Below are 16,683 nucleotides of genomic sequence, written 5' to 3'. Positions count from 1 at the left end.
CATTAACGACAATTGTGAATAGCAGAGACATAATTAGAAAGGTAAAAATTCATATTTAATTTTGAACTTAAAGTGTTTTATGGATTTTACACCTTTAATAGGATAGTAAGCACAGCAGCAACAATCATTTGTGAATATTTACTATAGACCGTGTATCTTTCTAACTTTGTAGTGTAGGACTCCAGGAAAAATGCCTGGGCTGCGGTCACAGTGGGCGGGGCCCTCAGGCCGGGCCGCCCCGCCAGGACCCCCGACGGGGCCCTGCGCTCCTGGCGGCTCCCTCCCCCGGCGCCTCCGTCCCTCCCAGAAGGCCTCGGGGCAGAGCGGTCCCACCCGCTGCGCCCAGAACGGAGCCCGCGTTTCCGCAGAGCTGGAGCTCCCGGCTCGGGGTCTCTTCCCTCCGCCTTCACGGAACTGCCCCGGAGCCCGCGGCGAGGGCGGCCTCACTGACGCTGCAGGCTCTGGAGGGGCCCCGGAGGCTGAAGCCGCGGCAGTCGTGCGGACGGCGGGCCGGGTAAGTGGGCGCCGACCCTCCGCCTGGTACGGTGCCCTGGCGGCAGGGCAAGACCAGCTTCTGAGGGGCAGGGGTTCGCTGCCACCCGCCGCTGCTGTGCAGAAAGGGCGGCCCCCAGCGTCTGGTCCCGGGAACTTCGGTCCCTCCTCTCGCCCCTACCCTCGGCCTGGCTCGCGGGGCCTGGGGGGCGTGGGGAGGGGGTCGGCCTGAGTGTCCTGAGGGGAAACGGGGCAAGGGAGGCGCAGGGCCCGGCTGCAGCGTCAGCGCGCCTCCCCCCGACTGCGGGGAAGGCGGCTAAAAACTCCTCCCGAGGCTCGCAGGCCTCTTATTCAGCGGAGTCCCTCTGCCCTCCTTTCTCCCTGAGCTAAAGTACCGGGGGGAGGGGATAGGGCAGGGCACTGGCGCAGGTAATGGGGACCATCAGCAGGTGATTGTTAACTAAGGAAAACCGGCTCTCCCAACGTGAGGAATGCAGCGCTTTTCTTTGTTTGCGGAGATGCCAGAGTCTGGGCTCCCTGAATTCCTTCCTTTCATATGCACCTCAGCGCTCTGGGGCCTGCATTCTGTATTTGCATATCCTGACATCCTCAGGGCTCGCGGCTCACACTGGAGGGCTGCAAGGGCTGATGACTGTGATATCCTTTGTTTACTGAGATGGCAAGAAATATTCCATTTCTCACAGGCTTGAGGGGCACAGAGTGAAAAGGGTAGGAGAATCTCACTCGGCATGTACTTTGGTTTACACATAGATAATATTTACACTTAACTGTGCTACTAGAGGTTCTCAAGTGCGATCAACTTGTACCACTGCCCTCTATGGATTCATTTCATGAATATCATAAGATCAATGCCTGTAGAACTGACTTAATCCATTTAAATAGGATCATGGTTTTTAAAGGAAACATAATTGAAATATGACAACAAATCCCTTACCACTAAAGGCTGGGTCTGGAGCAACCTAAATAAACGTTCCATTGTTAAAATATTGAAAGATGTATTCAATAGAAATATCAACAAAAATGACAAATAATGAGGGCAGCAGAATGTTGAAATGTTCTATCTTTATCGTTAAAGTGGCAGAACATCATGTATTAGTAGGCACTGGGGGCAGAAGATGCCTGATTTTATACCTTTGTCATATTTGTACAGTTGTTTCAACAAGTAACTTAAAGACCAAATGGAAAAAAAGGAGGTTTGTGCCTGAGATCATGTTGATGTGAAACCAGGGATGGCCACCTTGTCCCAGGTGAGTTAAGTTTACCTGGCAGGTAGACCACAGAGCTCCTGAGAAGCAAGGGTTGGAATTTTTCTGCTGGGTGCCCCTTAGGTTCTGTGACTTGACTGATGGTGAGTCATGTTTCGGGAAAGACCTGATCACAGGAAAAGGGTGGGGAAGAGTGATTTGGGGAGCAGCTAACAGCATGCATCACGGCTCATGGCTTGAATGAATTTTAAAGAAACAGGAAAACAAATGCTTCTTATGGAATCAGAGAATGTCCAGCCGGACAATCCCAGAAAATGAGAACACCCATCCCATTTTCCAGATGAGAAAACAGAGGCCCAGCAAGGTGAAATCCCTCACCCAAGTTGCACCTGTCTGTCCTCCCCACTACATGGTTCATGAAAGCACGACTTTTCCTGTCGTGATCACTGCTGAACCCCAAAAAGGACCAGGCATCTAGCCGCTGCTCCAAAAATTTTGGTTGACTGTAGGAACAATGCTATTTCTGTCTTTCTCACTCTTATTCAGGATTGTGCCAAGAACTCCCCAGGCTGCAATATAATTCGATAAATGTAAATATTAATTGAGTTTTGTTGTGATGAGGACTTACGCTTTGGAGGTAACAGACTTGGTTCAGATCTTGGTTCTGCCACTCAATAGCTGTTTGGCTTTGGGAAAATTACTAAACCTCTCTGAGCTTATTTCCTCCTTTGTAAAGTGGGGATAAATGTATCTGAGCCAGCAGAGCACCTGCATGAGAGATGTGCACTAAATATTGGTCTTTCTCACTCTCCCATGCCATCTCTGTGCTTCCCAGAGAAGTTGTACAGAAGGATATAGTAGTTTTTAAAATTAATTAATTAATTAATTAATTTTTGGCTGTGTTGGGTCTTCGTTGCTGTGCACGGGCTTTCTCCAGTTGCAGCGAGCGGGGGCTACTGTTTGTTGTGGTGCGCGGGCTTCTCATTTCAGTGGCTTCTCTTGCTGCGCTTGTTGTGGAACACCAGCTCTAGGCACACGGGCTTCAGTAGTTGTGGCCTGCAGGTTCACTAGTTGTGGCGAATGGGCATAGCTGCTCTGCATCATGTGAGATCTTCCCTGACCAGGGCTCGAACCCATGTCCCCTGCGTTGGCAGGCATATTCTTAACCACTGCGCCACCAGGGAAGTCCAATATAGTACTTTATAAAGAGGGGTTTTAATTGATTTCAGATAGTGTACATGTTTCTTGTAGAAAAGATTTTTCCACTACAGAAACATTAACATGCAATACCACTACAAATGCAGTATTCTATGGGTTAGATATTATCAGTAAATTTTATAAGTAATTGGGCAAAGGCCAAAGCACTAGGTACTGGGGAGTAAGAAGTCTCAAGTCTGGGGTGCCCCCCCACCCCAACTTCAAGAGCAGGGTGTGTTTTTCAAATCCATATTTCATCTGGTCTTTGTTTCTCATCTATTCTCTGTGTCTGCCTTTCACAAAAGGCTCAGATCCTCCACTTTCACACCCTCCTGGCTGGCTGTGCCCCAGCTCCCGTTCTGGAACCTCTGCACGCATGGGTGTGTCTGCTCTCCCTGGGCCTCACCAGCTTTGCCAGGGAGCTGCTGTATCGTGCACTGCTAGCTGTACCCCAGAGTGCCTAGACCCTTCTGGTACATGAAGTACACCCTCATCACCATGAGTACACGCCCATCCCCTTACCTTATATCCTGCCTCTAAGCCAGGCTTGGGGGTGACTAGTGTGCATTCAGCTATGTGAGGTGCTGGGATCAAAGTGAAGTTCCCAACATTTGAAGTTGCAGGCTTGAGGGGCACACAGTGATGTAAAGTCGGGTCACCTGACTTAAAGGGGGGGCTGATTGCTTTAAAGCCAGGGCAGCTGGCTTAAACCTTGCGTCCCTCCGCTGCAGGACGAGACCAACTTTGGCGGTGCTCGGGTTTGCTCCAAGCCAGCACTGCTGTGCAGGAAGAGCTTCCAGTAGCGCCTTAGTGCGGGGGGACTTGGTCCGTTGTCTTGCCGCTGCCCTCAGAGCGGGACCACCTGCTCTTCTGGAGGAGAATCAGGGAGAGGGAAGTGCAGAGTCCCGGCTGGAGTTGCGGCACCCCTTGTCTGATGGCAGGGAAGGGGGGACGGGGCTGTGTGGTGTCCTGGGGCTGGACTCACCAGGTCGACTCAGCCTCTCAGCCTCCTAACCTCACCCCACACACCCCACAAGAGTCTCCAATAATATGTAATTGTGCCTTAGGTTCTCGGTCTTCAAACTCATACCCAGGCTCCCAGGTCCCTTGATTTAGCCAATTCCTCTGTGCTCTTTCTTCTATTAGATACAGTCCCAGAGGGAGGGGCTGGGGGATGGGACTGGAGGGACCCCGGCAGCACTGGCCTAGGCTGACTAAAGAGATCCAGGGCCTGCGCTATGACACATGTGCGAGGACCCTTAAGGCGCAATCGAGGGGGCCAGTTAGGGGCAGTCCTTGTTGCCTCAAGTGAGTATGGATCACCGTCGGGTGGGGAGCATGCTGACCCCTGAGAAGTACTGTTAGAAGGATGTGTTCCTCCCTCGGCTTCAAGGACGTGGGTGGGCTTCAGGGCTCCATTTCCCCTCCAGACCTCCAGGGCTGACTGCACCCCAGCGGCCTTGCAGACCTGGCTTCCTGTCCCAGAACTTGCCAGGCTCCAGGAAGAATCCAGACTGCAGAGATGGTGCTTGAGCGCTCCAGCTTAAGAAGTGCTGTCCCTGGGGACCCGACAGTGGAGGGAGGAAGGGTGAAGGGAGTAGGGGGGTGGGGTTGGGAGGGGTAGCTGCCCTGGGAGACGTTGAGAGAGAAATATCGCCCCCCACACCCCCTGCCCCCTGCAACTGACTGACCCACTGATGCCATAGGATCTCAGGCCCTTTTAGTCAGGGATGCCTCGGTTTCTTTACTCCTGCGTTCAGAACTATGCAAAACCAACTCTTCATCCTCTTGCTGCCTGGCCAGGACTTGTAAAGCACTGTTCTTTTGGAGCACTCGTTCCCTAAACTGCAGTTTGGAGCTGTCCCAGCTATTTAAAGGTGTTCTCCTTAAACTGAGACTAAATCCTACTCTTTTGGAAAAACGCCCTGCACTTCCGAGGAGATCATGTTTTCTGCCCATTCCTTCCTTCTACTTCCCTCTTAAGAAGCCCTGTGCTCAAAGGGCTTGGTGACTTATTTTTTGCTTGATGTCAAAAAGAAACCTTCCCCATGCACCGCAAAAATCTTTCCTGGAGCATAGGTGTTTCAAACCCATGACCGTGTTTTGCAGTCAGTATACACTGGGTAGACTGCCTAGCAGTCCCTCCAAGAGCCAGAGGTGAGCGTAATCAACTTATCTGATTGGATGCCCTTCAAGTTTAGGAAGGTCCCATTCTTATGCCCCAGCAGATAAGACAGGGCCCTGGATGGCTGTGGCTGTGATTAGATAACTTCTAATGATTTTATTTCCCTTACTGAGCTGCTGCTTCTAGGTTAAATTCATTTTATTACCTGTCTTTTTTTTTTTTTTTTTTTTTTTTTGTGGTACTTGGGCCGCTCACTGTTGTGGTTTCTCCCGTCGTGGAGCACAGGCTCCGGCTGCACAGGCTCAGCGGCCATGGCTCATGGGCCTAGCCACTCCTCGGCATGTGGGATCCTCCCGTACTGGGGCATGAACCTGTGTCCCCCGCATTGCAGGCGGACTCTCAACCACTGCGCCACCAGAGAACCCCTACCTGTACATTTTTAAAGAAAGACTGAAAAAGTCACTGTAATAGGTCAGGAGTCTGAGCTCAGGGTTAGTCAAAGGTACTCACAGGGAGGAAGGTGGATAAACATAGGTGCGTAAAATAGGGGGGTTGGCAAGTACAGCCAGGACAACAGGGCTCACCGTGCGCACTAATAAAGGCCAGAAACTCCTCATTTATCTCTGGTGGGAAGTTCTGATGGTTTCTCAGGATCAAACTCAAATCATATTCAAACTAGGGGGCTTCCCAGAAGGCGCTGAAGCACCGGCAGAGCCCACCTGTGCTCCCACCTTGGCACTCCAGGATCAGAGTTGGGTTTGGAGATGGGGTTGCTGTAACCCCAAGGAGGTGAGCAGAGAGGAGGAGTTGATTACCGGTCTCCTCTGACTCTCTGGCCCAAATTGCCTGGCTTCACGGGGGGGCAGAGTTTTGCTTTGAGCAACTTATGGGGCACTTCCAGACTGGTGGGGTTGCCCAGTGGCCCGACAGTCTGACAGGCTGGCTGCGGGGTGACCGCCCTTTGTTTCTTCAGAATCTGTTCATCAGGAGGTGCATGGTTGCGGAAGCCCATTCACCGCCCCCGCCCCCCGAGGGTAATGGCACCTTCCCTGGCTGTACCCTATGATCACCAAGTACTTGAAATGAATGCAAGGTTTTTGACTTCAAGGAAGAGCTCACATAACCCCTTCTGCCTCATAATGTGTGGGATTTACTATAATGGAAGGACATTATAAAGAACAGGTAGAAAACTCACCTGTTGGTTTCCATGTAGGAGTTTATTTTGCATGAACCTCTCCTACATGAGTAGATAGCAGAGGTTTATTTTTGTTCCCGTGTGTGTAGTTGTGGCAGAGGACATAGGTATGGTGGTTTGAAGCCCTCAAAGAAATATTCTCAGAATTCTCAAGACTTCTCTTGATTGGAACCGAAAGAGACCTGGAAAAGGAGGAAAAGCAAAGGAGGAGGGAGAACGAATTGCTGTTTCTCAGTAAATTCACCTTCCTGGTTGATTTTTCTGTCTTCTCATTTCTTTTAACTTCTATGTATGTCTAATGGAATGATGTAGAAAGGTTGATTTTTATGCTTTAAAAGATTTTACATCACAAAGAAACTAGAAGTGGCTAACAGAACTTATTCACATCAATGTTACATAGAGACTTTGATATTAAATTTGTATACTAAAATGGGTTAATCCAAATTTTCTCTTTCTTTTTGAGTGAATATTTGTAACATATTTTTGTAGATAATAATTTATCCTAGATATACAAAATTGTGAGAATGGGTACCATTTTTCGCCACTTAAATGATTTCTTTTAAATGAATAGATCGTACACTTTAAAGGCCAATGTTGTCTTACATGTTGTTTTTTAATTCCTTGATTTCCAAAACTTGTGTTTATTTAATTGATTTCTATCTAATAATCTGTCTCTCCTTTATTGTTTCTTACTTTATATTTTATTGATCTATAGTTAATTTACATTATTATATTAGTTTCAGAGGTACAACATAGTGATTCATAAATGTTTAGGTTCTTCTCCATTTATACTTATTATAAAAGAGTGGCTCTATTCCCCATGCTATACAGAACGTCACTGTAGATTATTGATTTGATACATAGTGGATTCTTCCTCAGAATCTTCTACCACTATTTTGCTCCTCCACCCTGTCTCTCCCTGCTGGTAACCACTAGTCTGTTCTTTAATCTGTGAGTCTGTTTCATTGTTGTTGTTGTTGTATTCAATGTTTTAGATGCCACGTGTAAGTGATAACCTACCAGGCTTGTTTTCTCTGCGGCTTATTTTACTAAGCATAATACCCTCCAAGTCCATCCATGTTCTTGCAAATAGCAACATTTCCTTTTTTGCTGAAGTCATCATAAATATCATTTTTTTATCCCCTAACCTATTGATGAACACTTAGTTTGACTCTATATCTTGGCTATGGCAAATAACACTGTTATGAACATTGGTGTGCAGTTATTTTTTTTTTTAAATAGTGTTTTTGTTTTCTTCTGATATACCCAAGAGGGAAATTGCTGGATATTATGGTAGTTCTATTTTTAGTTTTTTGTGGAACCTCCATTCTTCTTTCCACAGTAGCTGCACTACTTCACATTCACATCAAGAGTTTACAAGAGTTTCCCTTTCTCCACATCCTCACTAACCTTTGTTATTTGTGACCTTTTTGATGACAGCCATTCTGACAAGACTGAGGTGATATATCTCATAGTTTTGATTTGCATTTTATTGCCGATTAGCTATGTTTAGCATCTTTTTGCATTCTGGCTGTCTATCTGTATTTTTTCCTTGGAAAAATGTCTATTTAGGTCTTCTCATTTTTTAAAAAAATATTTTGGGTGCAGTTCTGATATTGAGTTGTATGTGCTGTTTCTGTAGGTTAGATATGAACCCTTGGTTGGTCATCTTTTTGGTGTTAACCTCTTATCATGTGCAAATATTGTCTCTCCTTCAGCAGGTTGTCTTTTCATTTTGTCTTTGGTTTCCTTTGCTGTGCAAAATCTTTTAAGTTTAGTGAAGTCCCATTTGTTTATTTTTGCTTTTGTTTCATTTGCCTTAGTAGACTGAACGCAAAACTGTTGCTATCATTTATGTTGAAGAATGTTCTGTATTTTCCTCTTGGGGTTTTATGGTCCTACATTTAGGTCTTCAGTTTTGAGTTAATTTTATATACGGTGTGCTAAAATACTCTTAATTTTATTCTTTTCCATGTAGCTGACCAGTTTTCCTAGTACCACTTATTGAAGAGACAGTTCTTTCTCCATATTGCCTGCTTTGTCACAAATCAATTAAATATACGTGTGTGGGCTTATTTCTGGGATCTCTATTCTATTCCAGTGATCTTTGTGTCTGTTTTTGCTCCGGTCCGATGCTCTTTGATTACTGTCGCTTTGCAGTATAATCTGAAGTAAAGGTGCCTGATGCCTCCAGCTCTGTTCTTTCTCAAGATTGTTTGGCTATTTGGGGTCTTTGTGTTTCTATACAAATTTTAAAATTACTTTTTCAAGTTCTATGAAAATGCTTTGGTATTCTGATAGGGATTGCATTAAATCTGTAGATTGTCTTTGGCAGTATGGTTATTTTAACAGTATTAATTCTTCCAGTCCATGCACCTGCTATATTTTCTCATCTTTTTCTGTTGCCTTCAACTTCTTTCACCAATGGCTGATACATTTCTGAGTACATGTCTTTTACCTGCTTAGGTGTGTTTGTTCTTAGCTATCTTATTATTTTTAGTGTGATTGTTTTCTTAATTTTTTTCTTTCTGACAGCTTTGAGTTTTGTTTTTTTCTTCTTTTTCTAATTCCTTCAGGTGTAATGTTAGGTTGTTTATTTTATATTTTTCTTGTTTCCTAGGAATAAGCTTGTATCACTATAACTTCCCCCTGTGAACTGCGTTGGCTGTGTCCCATAGATTTTGGATCACTGTGTGTTCATTTTCATTTCTCTTGGGTATTTTTAGAATCCCTCTTTAATTTCTTCACTGTTCCTTTCTTCCCCTTTTATTCATCTGTGATGTGAGGACTATCTTTAATATGATGTTTGAATTTCTTTCAGTTGTGTGAGTGTGTGTGTGTGTGTGTCTGTGTGTGTGATTATTTAAGTTGCTGAGCTCTTAGTTTCACATGGACACTAACAACCCGCATTGTTACTCTGCTCCCCCACAGTTACTGAATTTGACCTTATATTTTACATCTACTTGTTTGTGTGTCCCTTAACTTCTTTTTTTTTTTTTTTGCGGTATGCGGGCCTCTCACTGCTGTGGCCTCCCCCGTTGCGGAGCACAGGCTCCGGACGCGCAGGCTCAGCGGCCATGGCCCACGGGCCCAGCCGCCCCGCGGCATATGGGATCCTCCCAGACCGGGGCACGAACCCGTATCCCCTGCATCGGCAGGCGGACTCCCAACCACTTGCGCCACCAGGGAGGCCCCCTTAACTTCTTATTGTGAATATAGATGATTTTATTACTGTTTTCTTTCATCCTTCCTATTAGCTGTGTACATGGTTGATTTACTGCCTTTGTTGAATATTTGCCTTATCCAATGAGGTTTTTCCGTTAGTAAGTTTCCTTTTCTAATTTTTATGTTTCAGTCATGGGCTTTTCTTTTTCACTGAGAAAAGCCCCTTTAAGATTTCTCATAAAGCTGGTTTGGCGATGCTGTGCTCTTTTAGTTTTGCTTCTCTGTAAAACTTTAGACCTCACCATCAAATCTGAAGGAGAGCCTTGCTGGGTAGAGTATTTTTGGTTATAAGCTTTTCCCTTTCATGACTTTAAATATACCATGCCACTCCCTTCTGGCATGCAGAGGTTATCCTGAAAAGTCAGCTGATAACTTAATGCAAGTTCGCACGTTTGTAACTTGTTGCTTTTCCTTTGCTCCTTTTAATAGTGTCTTTTTATCTTTATTTTTTTGCCATTTTAATTACAATGAGTCTTGGTGTGGTCCTCTTTGGGTTGATCCTGTTTTGGCATTACTGTGTTTACTGGACTTGGATGTCTGTTTTCTTTCCCAGGTTATGGAAGTTTTCAGCTCTTAGGTCTTCAGGTATGCTCTACACTGCTTTCTCTTTCCTTTTTGCTTCTGGGACCAGTATAATGCAAATATTAGTACACCCGATGTTTCACATGTCTGTTCAACTTTCTTCATTTCATTTTAATCTATTGTTTTACAGTTCATCTTCAGTGATTGCCAGTACTCTGTCCTTCAGTTTTCTGATTCATTCCTCTGTGTCATTTAGTCTACAGTAGTTTCCTTTTAGTGTATTTTTCATTTCAGTTATTGTATTCCTCATCTCTGTTTTGTTGTTCTTTAGTGCTCTAACTCTTTTTAAAAAAATTCTACCTTCTTGCTCTGGTCGTCCATTCTTCTCCTGAGTTCTTTGGTCATCTTTGTAGTCATTACCTTGAACTACTTTTTGAGGAGATTGGCTACCTCCACTTCACGTAGATCCTCTTCTGAGTTCTTTGATCATCTTTGTAGTCATTACCTTGAACTACTTTTTGAGGAGGTTGGCTACCTCCACTTCACGTAGATCTTCTCCTGAGTTCTTTGGTCATCTCTGTAGTCATTACCTTGAACTACTTTTTGAGGAGATTGGCTACCTCCACTTCACGTAGATCTTCTTCTGAGTTCTTTGATCATCTTTATAGTCATTACCTTGAACTCTCTGTTGAGGAGATTGGCTACCTCCACTTCACGTAGATCCTCTTCTGAGTTCGTTGATCATCTCTGTAGTCATTACCTTGAACTACTTTTTGAGGAGATTGGCTACCTCCACTTCACGTAGATCCTCTTCTGAGTTCTTTGATCATCTCTGTAGTCATTACCTTGAACTACTTGTTGAGGAGATTGGCTACCTCCACTTCACGTAGATCCTCTTCTGAGTTCTTTGATCATCTTTGTAGTCATTACCTTGAACTACTTGTTGAGGAGATTGGCTACCTCCACTTCACGTAGATCTTCTCCTGAGTTCTTTGGTCATCTTTGTAGTCATTACCTTGAACTACTTGTTGAGGAGATTGGCTACCTCCACTTCACGTAGATCTTCTCCTGAGTTCTTTGGTCATCTTTGTAGTCATTACCTTGAATTACTTTTTGAGGAGGTTGGCTACCTCCACTTCACTTAGATCTTCTCCTGAGTTCTTTGGTCATCTTTGTAGTCATTACCTTGAACTACTTTTTGAGGAGATTGGCTACCTCCACTTCACGTAGATCCTCTTCTGAGTTCTTTGATCATCTCTGTAGTCATTACCTTGAACTACTTGTTGAGGAGATTGGCTACCTCCACTTCACGTAGATCCTCTTCTGAGTTCTTTGATCATCTTTGTAGTCATTACCTTGAACTACTTGTTGAGGAGATTGGCTACCTCCACTTCACGTAGATCTTCTCCTGAGTTCTTTGGTCATCTTTGTAGTCATTACCTTGAACTACTTGTTGAGGAGATTGGCTACCTCCACTTCACGTAGATCTTCTCCTGAGTTCTTTGGTCATCTTTGTAGTCATTACCTTGAACTACTTTTTGAGGAGATTGGCTACCTCCACTTCACGTAGATCCTCTTCTGAGTTCTTTGATCATCTCTGTAGTCATTACCTTGAACTACTTGTTGAGGAGATTGGCTACCTCCACTTCACGTAGATCCTCTTCTGAGTTCTTTGGTCATCTTTGTAGTCATTACCTTGAACTACTTTTTGAGGAGGTTGGCTACCTCCACTTCACGTAGATCCTCTTCTGAGTTCTTTGGTCATCTTTCTAGTCATTACCTTGAACTACTTTTTGAGGAGGTTGGCTACCTCCACTTCACGTAGATCCTCTTCTGAGTTCTTTGATCATCTTTCTAGTCATTACCTTGAACTACTTTTTGAGGAGATTGGCTACCTCCACTTCACGTAGATCTTCTCCTGAGTTCTTTGATCATCTTTCTAGTCATTACCTTGAACTACTTGTTGAGGAGATTGGCTACCTCCACTTCACGTAGATCCTCTTCTGAGTTCTTTGGTCATCTTTGTAGTCATTACCTTGAACTACTTTTTGAGGAGGTTGGCTACCTCCACTTCACGTAGATCCTCTTCTGAGCTCTTTGGTCATCTCTGTAGTCATTACCTTGAACTACTTTTTGAGGAGGTTGGCTACCTCCCCTTCACGTAGATCCTCTTCTGAGTTCTTTGGTCATCTCTGTAGTCATTACCTTGAACTACTTGTTGAGGAGATTGGCTACCTCCACTTCACGTAGATCCTCTTCTGAGTTCGTTGATCATCTCTGTAGTCATTACCTTGAACTACTTGTTGAGGAGATTGGCTACCTCCACTTCACGTAGACCCTCTCCTGAGCTCTTACCTTGTTCCTTCATTTGGATCGTGTTTCAGTGTCACCTCATTTTTCTTAACTTGCTGTTTTTACTGCTGTGTATGTAGTAGGTTCGTTACATTTCCTGACCTTCTAGAAGTGGCCTTTTGTAGGAGAGGTCCTATGTGTCCCAGAAGCCCACTGTCCCCTGGTCACTAGAACTATATGTTCTAGGTGTACCCCCCTATGTGAGCTACTTGGGCTCTTCTATTGTGGTGGGCTGACTGCTGTGGGTGGTCTGGTAGGCTTGGCTGCCCCCAGACGGCTTGTTTGACAGACTCTGCCTTGTATGGAGGCTGTCTGTGCTGCTTGGTGAGGCTAAATCATAAGGCAGTTGGCTGCACGACTCTGTGGGACACCAAATCTAGTGCTGGTTCACTTAAGGGTAGAATTGCAGTCCAGGTGATATCAGGGCTAGTGCCCAGTCACTGGGGTGATGCTGGCTACTGGGAGGAAGACACAGGTCCTGAGTTCTGGCTGCAGGGCCCAGGAGTCTCAGAGTTGGTGTTGGATCACTGTTCCTGACACAGCTATCTGCAGGGTCTGGGGTATCCCTAATCTTGTGCTGTCATTCTGATGGGCAGGGTCAAGATGCAAGTGAGTCCATGGCTGCTTCTGGCCTGCAAGTGAGTGTTCTGGTCACACAGGCTGCTGGGCTGTGGTATTCCTGGAGCTGGTGTGTACCTGTTGGTGTATGAGGCTGATCCCACTGCTAGAGCAGATTTGCTGTTGGGTAGGTCCAAGCTCCATCCAGTCCCTGTGCAGTAATCACCTGCCGCCGGTGAGACTGATTCCAAGGCCAGAGCAGGCTCACTTGTCAGAGGGGCCAAGGACTCTGGGGCTGGTGCCTCTCCACTTAGGTGTGGAGGCTGGTCCTGGGGCTTTTGGTAGCTGGGCCCATGCCCAGCGGCAGCTGTGCATTGAGAGGGTCTGAAAGCAGCCTGTTTGCTGGTGGATGGGGCTATGCCCCTGCTCAGTCAGTTGCTTGGCCTGCAGCATCCTAGTACTTGTGTCTATAGTCTGGTGGAAATGGGTAGGGCTAGACCCTGAGGCTAAAAAGATAGAGGGAGGACTCTGAAATTATGCTTGCTGGTACCAGTGGCCACGAGGTAGAAGGAGCTCCCCCAAGTGGCTGCTGCCAGTGTCTATGTCCCTGAGGCTGTGCTGTAGTTGCCTCTGGACTCTCTGGGAGACTCTCCAAGACCAGGAGGCAGGTGTGACCCAGGATCCGTTCAAATGACTGCTTCCGTTCTGATTCTCGGGTCATGTGGGATTTTGTGAGCATTTTTTTTTTTTTTTTTGCAGTATGCGGGCCTCTCACTGCTGTGGCCTCTCCCGTTGCGGAGCACAGGCTCCGGACGTGCAGGCTCAGCGGCCATGGCTCACGGGCCCAGCCGCCCCGCGGCATGTGGGATCCTCCCGGAACGGGGCACGATCCTGTGTCCCCTGCATCAGCAGGTGGACTCTCAACCACTGAGCCACCAGGGAAGCCCTGTGAGCATCTTTTAAGTGTGGAATCTCTATTTCCCACAACCCTCTGGCTCTCCGGAAAATAAGCACCACTGGTCTTCAAAGCCCAACTTTCTACAAACCCTTCTTTCCAGCACAGGGTCCCTGGGCTTGGGAGCCTGATGTTGGGTTCATACCCCTTGCCACCTGGGTGCACCTCAGAAATTGTAATTATTCTCCCATCTGTGGGCCACCCACCTGGGGGGATGGGTCTTGACTCTGTTGAGATTTTGCCCTTCCTTCCTGTCTTGCCGGGGTGCCTTCCTTATATCTTTAGCTCTAAAACATCTTTTATGGTAGGTCCCGGCCTTTTTCATCAATTGCTGTTCTGTAAACAGTTGTGACTTTGGTGTGCCCATGAGAGGCATCAAGCTCTGGGTCTTTGAATGCTACCATCTTAGGCAATCTCTCCACTTCATTCTTAAATCATATGATTTAATTTTTCTTAGTATCTTATTTGACTAGCAACAGTTTAAAATTTATTATCACTCATGTTTACTTCTCCTGTTTTAAAAAAAAATTGAATAGTGCATTCATTCATTTTGAAATGAAGGTAGTGACCTGTGAATTTCCATACCTCAAAAATCAAGGATAGGACAAAAGCCTTTTCTACCTGTGTTACCCTCAAACCCTGCACCCCACACCAGCCTGGGGATTAACCTCTTGCACCCATGCTCACCTTCTTTTTTTGGACCGTTAACCATCGCTGCATCTGTATGTGTGTTGACAAAGTGAACTCTAGTCTTTCCAGTTTTTGTGTTTTGTTTTTTGGATTAGGGAACAGTCCTACTATGAATGTACATTTACTGGTCTGCTGAAGTTCATATTAAACCTGTCAAGCACATGACCAGAATTGGAATTGCTTGTATATACACTTTGATAAATTTTAGAGACAATGGTAGAACAGAAGTAAATTGTATTTCAAATCCCACAATATTCTCACACCATGAAAGCCCTTCCCTTTTTAATATATTTGTGTGTAGTTTATCTTTTTGCCCATACTGTATTTCCCAGAGATGGGTAAGTGTTACGTTTCTTGCTAGCACATTTACGGTATTGTTCAAAGTCAGGCGTTTAGTGATTTAACATGATCATATTTCCATGAACTTGCAAGTACAAGATCTTCTCTCACACTGTCTTTTACTCCCTGCTTTTTTATATTGCCCTCCTAATTCTCAGTCCTGGTCTTTCTTTATGTTCTTCATCAACCTGGATAGGTTATACTATTTTTTCCCTTATTCAAGACCAATAGAATAGAATAGAACACCCAGAAATAAACCCTGATATATGGCCAAATGGGTTTTGACAAGTTGCCAAGTCTTTTCAAAGTAGAAAGGATAGTATTTTCAACAAATGATGCTGAGAAGTCTTGTTGTCAACATGCAAAAGAAGGAAGATGGACCCTTACCTAACATCATATGCAAAAATTAATGAAAACATATCAAAAAACTAAATATAAGACCTAATAAAATAAAAAGTCTTAGAAGAAGACACAGGAGAAGAGCTTCATGACATTGTATTTGGCAGTGATTTCCTCAATATGAAACGAAGGAACAACAAAGGTACAGCTAACAAAAAAATAAACAATTTGCAGTACATATTTAAAAAAATGTGTATCAAAGGAATGTAAACAGAATAAAATGGCAACCCACAAGATGGGAGAAAATATTTGAAAGCCATCTATCTGACAAGAGATTTCTATTCAGAATATACAGAGAACTCCTACAACTCAACAAGAAGCAAACACCCTGATTCAAAAATGGATAAAAGACTTGAATAGATGGTTCTTCAAAGAGATGTACAAATGACTAAGCACTTGAATAGATGCTCCATATCATTAAATGCATGTTTATATATTTGTGTGCATGCATACACACACAAGCACACACACACATACACAAGCAGAAAACAAGTATTGGTGAGGATGTGAGGGAGTTGGAAGCTTTGTGCTCTGTCAGTGGGAATGTAGAATGATACAGCTGCTTTGCAAAAGAGTATGGCAATTTTTCAGATATTGAAAAATAGAATTACTACATGATCCAGGAAATTTTTACTATGAGGTATACCCAAAGGAATTGAAATCGGGGTCTTAAAGTAATATTTGTACTCCAGTGTATAGAGCAGTAATAATCACAGTAGCTAAAATATGAAAGCAACCTAAATGTTCATCCACTAGTTCCTGGATAAGCAAAGTGTGGTATACCCATATAATACAATATTGTTCAGTGTTAAGAAGGAAAACATCTAGGAATATGCTACAACATGGATGAATCCTGAGGAAATGTAGCTACCAAATATGCCATTTTTGTGACTTTTAGTGAGTCATAACAATGCAACTACTTATTTCAATTATATGGGGTACTTAGTGTAGTCAAGACCATAGAAATTGGGAGGGCAATGATGCTTTTCAGGTGGTTATGGAACAAAAAGGAAAGTTATGTTTAAAGGATATAGAGTTACAGTTTTAAAATGTAGAAAAGAATTAGAAAGATAAATGGCGATGTTGATCGCCCAATAATATGAATGTATTTAAGATCACTGAACGGTGCACTTTATAATAATTAACATGTTATACTTTATGTTATTTGATGTTACTAACATACAAAATTGGGAAAGAATGTAATATCAGGAAAGGGAGTGGCCCTGGGATACAGCAGAGAGTAATCAGAAGGGTGAGACACTGCATATGTTGAAGAAGAAGAGCTGAGAGTCTTCATTGGACAGAAGAGACTTTATACAAAAGAAACAAAATTCCTCTGAGGGTGTATTAAATAGATATCTGTGGGTGTACTGCTATCTCCCCTGGGTTATCTTTAAGAGTCTTTACT

General features: G+C 44.4%; 1 long non-coding RNA gene across 2 annotated transcripts in view; it reads left to right on the top strand.

The window, feature by feature from the left end:
• Window positions 1-297: 297 nt before the first annotated feature.
• The window catches only part of LOC132488945 (uncharacterized), a 63,098-nt gene continuing 46,712 nt past the window's right edge, over window positions 298-16,683 (top strand). The window contains exons 1-2 of one of the 2 annotated variants that reach the window (XR_009531824.1): window positions 298-514; window positions 1,664-1,760. This is a non-coding gene — a long non-coding RNA (uncharacterized LOC132488945). The remainder of the gene's footprint in view (window positions 515-1,663; window positions 1,761-16,683) is intronic. The other variant, XR_009531823.1, reaches the window with a different exon arrangement.

The sequence above is a fragment of the Mesoplodon densirostris genome, chromosome 4, assembly GCF_025265405.1.
Source record: "Mesoplodon densirostris isolate mMesDen1 chromosome 4, mMesDen1 primary haplotype, whole genome shotgun sequence".
In the NCBI taxonomy this organism is placed as follows: domain Eukaryota; kingdom Metazoa; phylum Chordata; class Mammalia; order Artiodactyla; family Ziphiidae; genus Mesoplodon; species Mesoplodon densirostris.
Note: the sequence above shows the minus strand (reverse complement) of the source record. Positions and strands in the feature narration are given on the sequence as shown.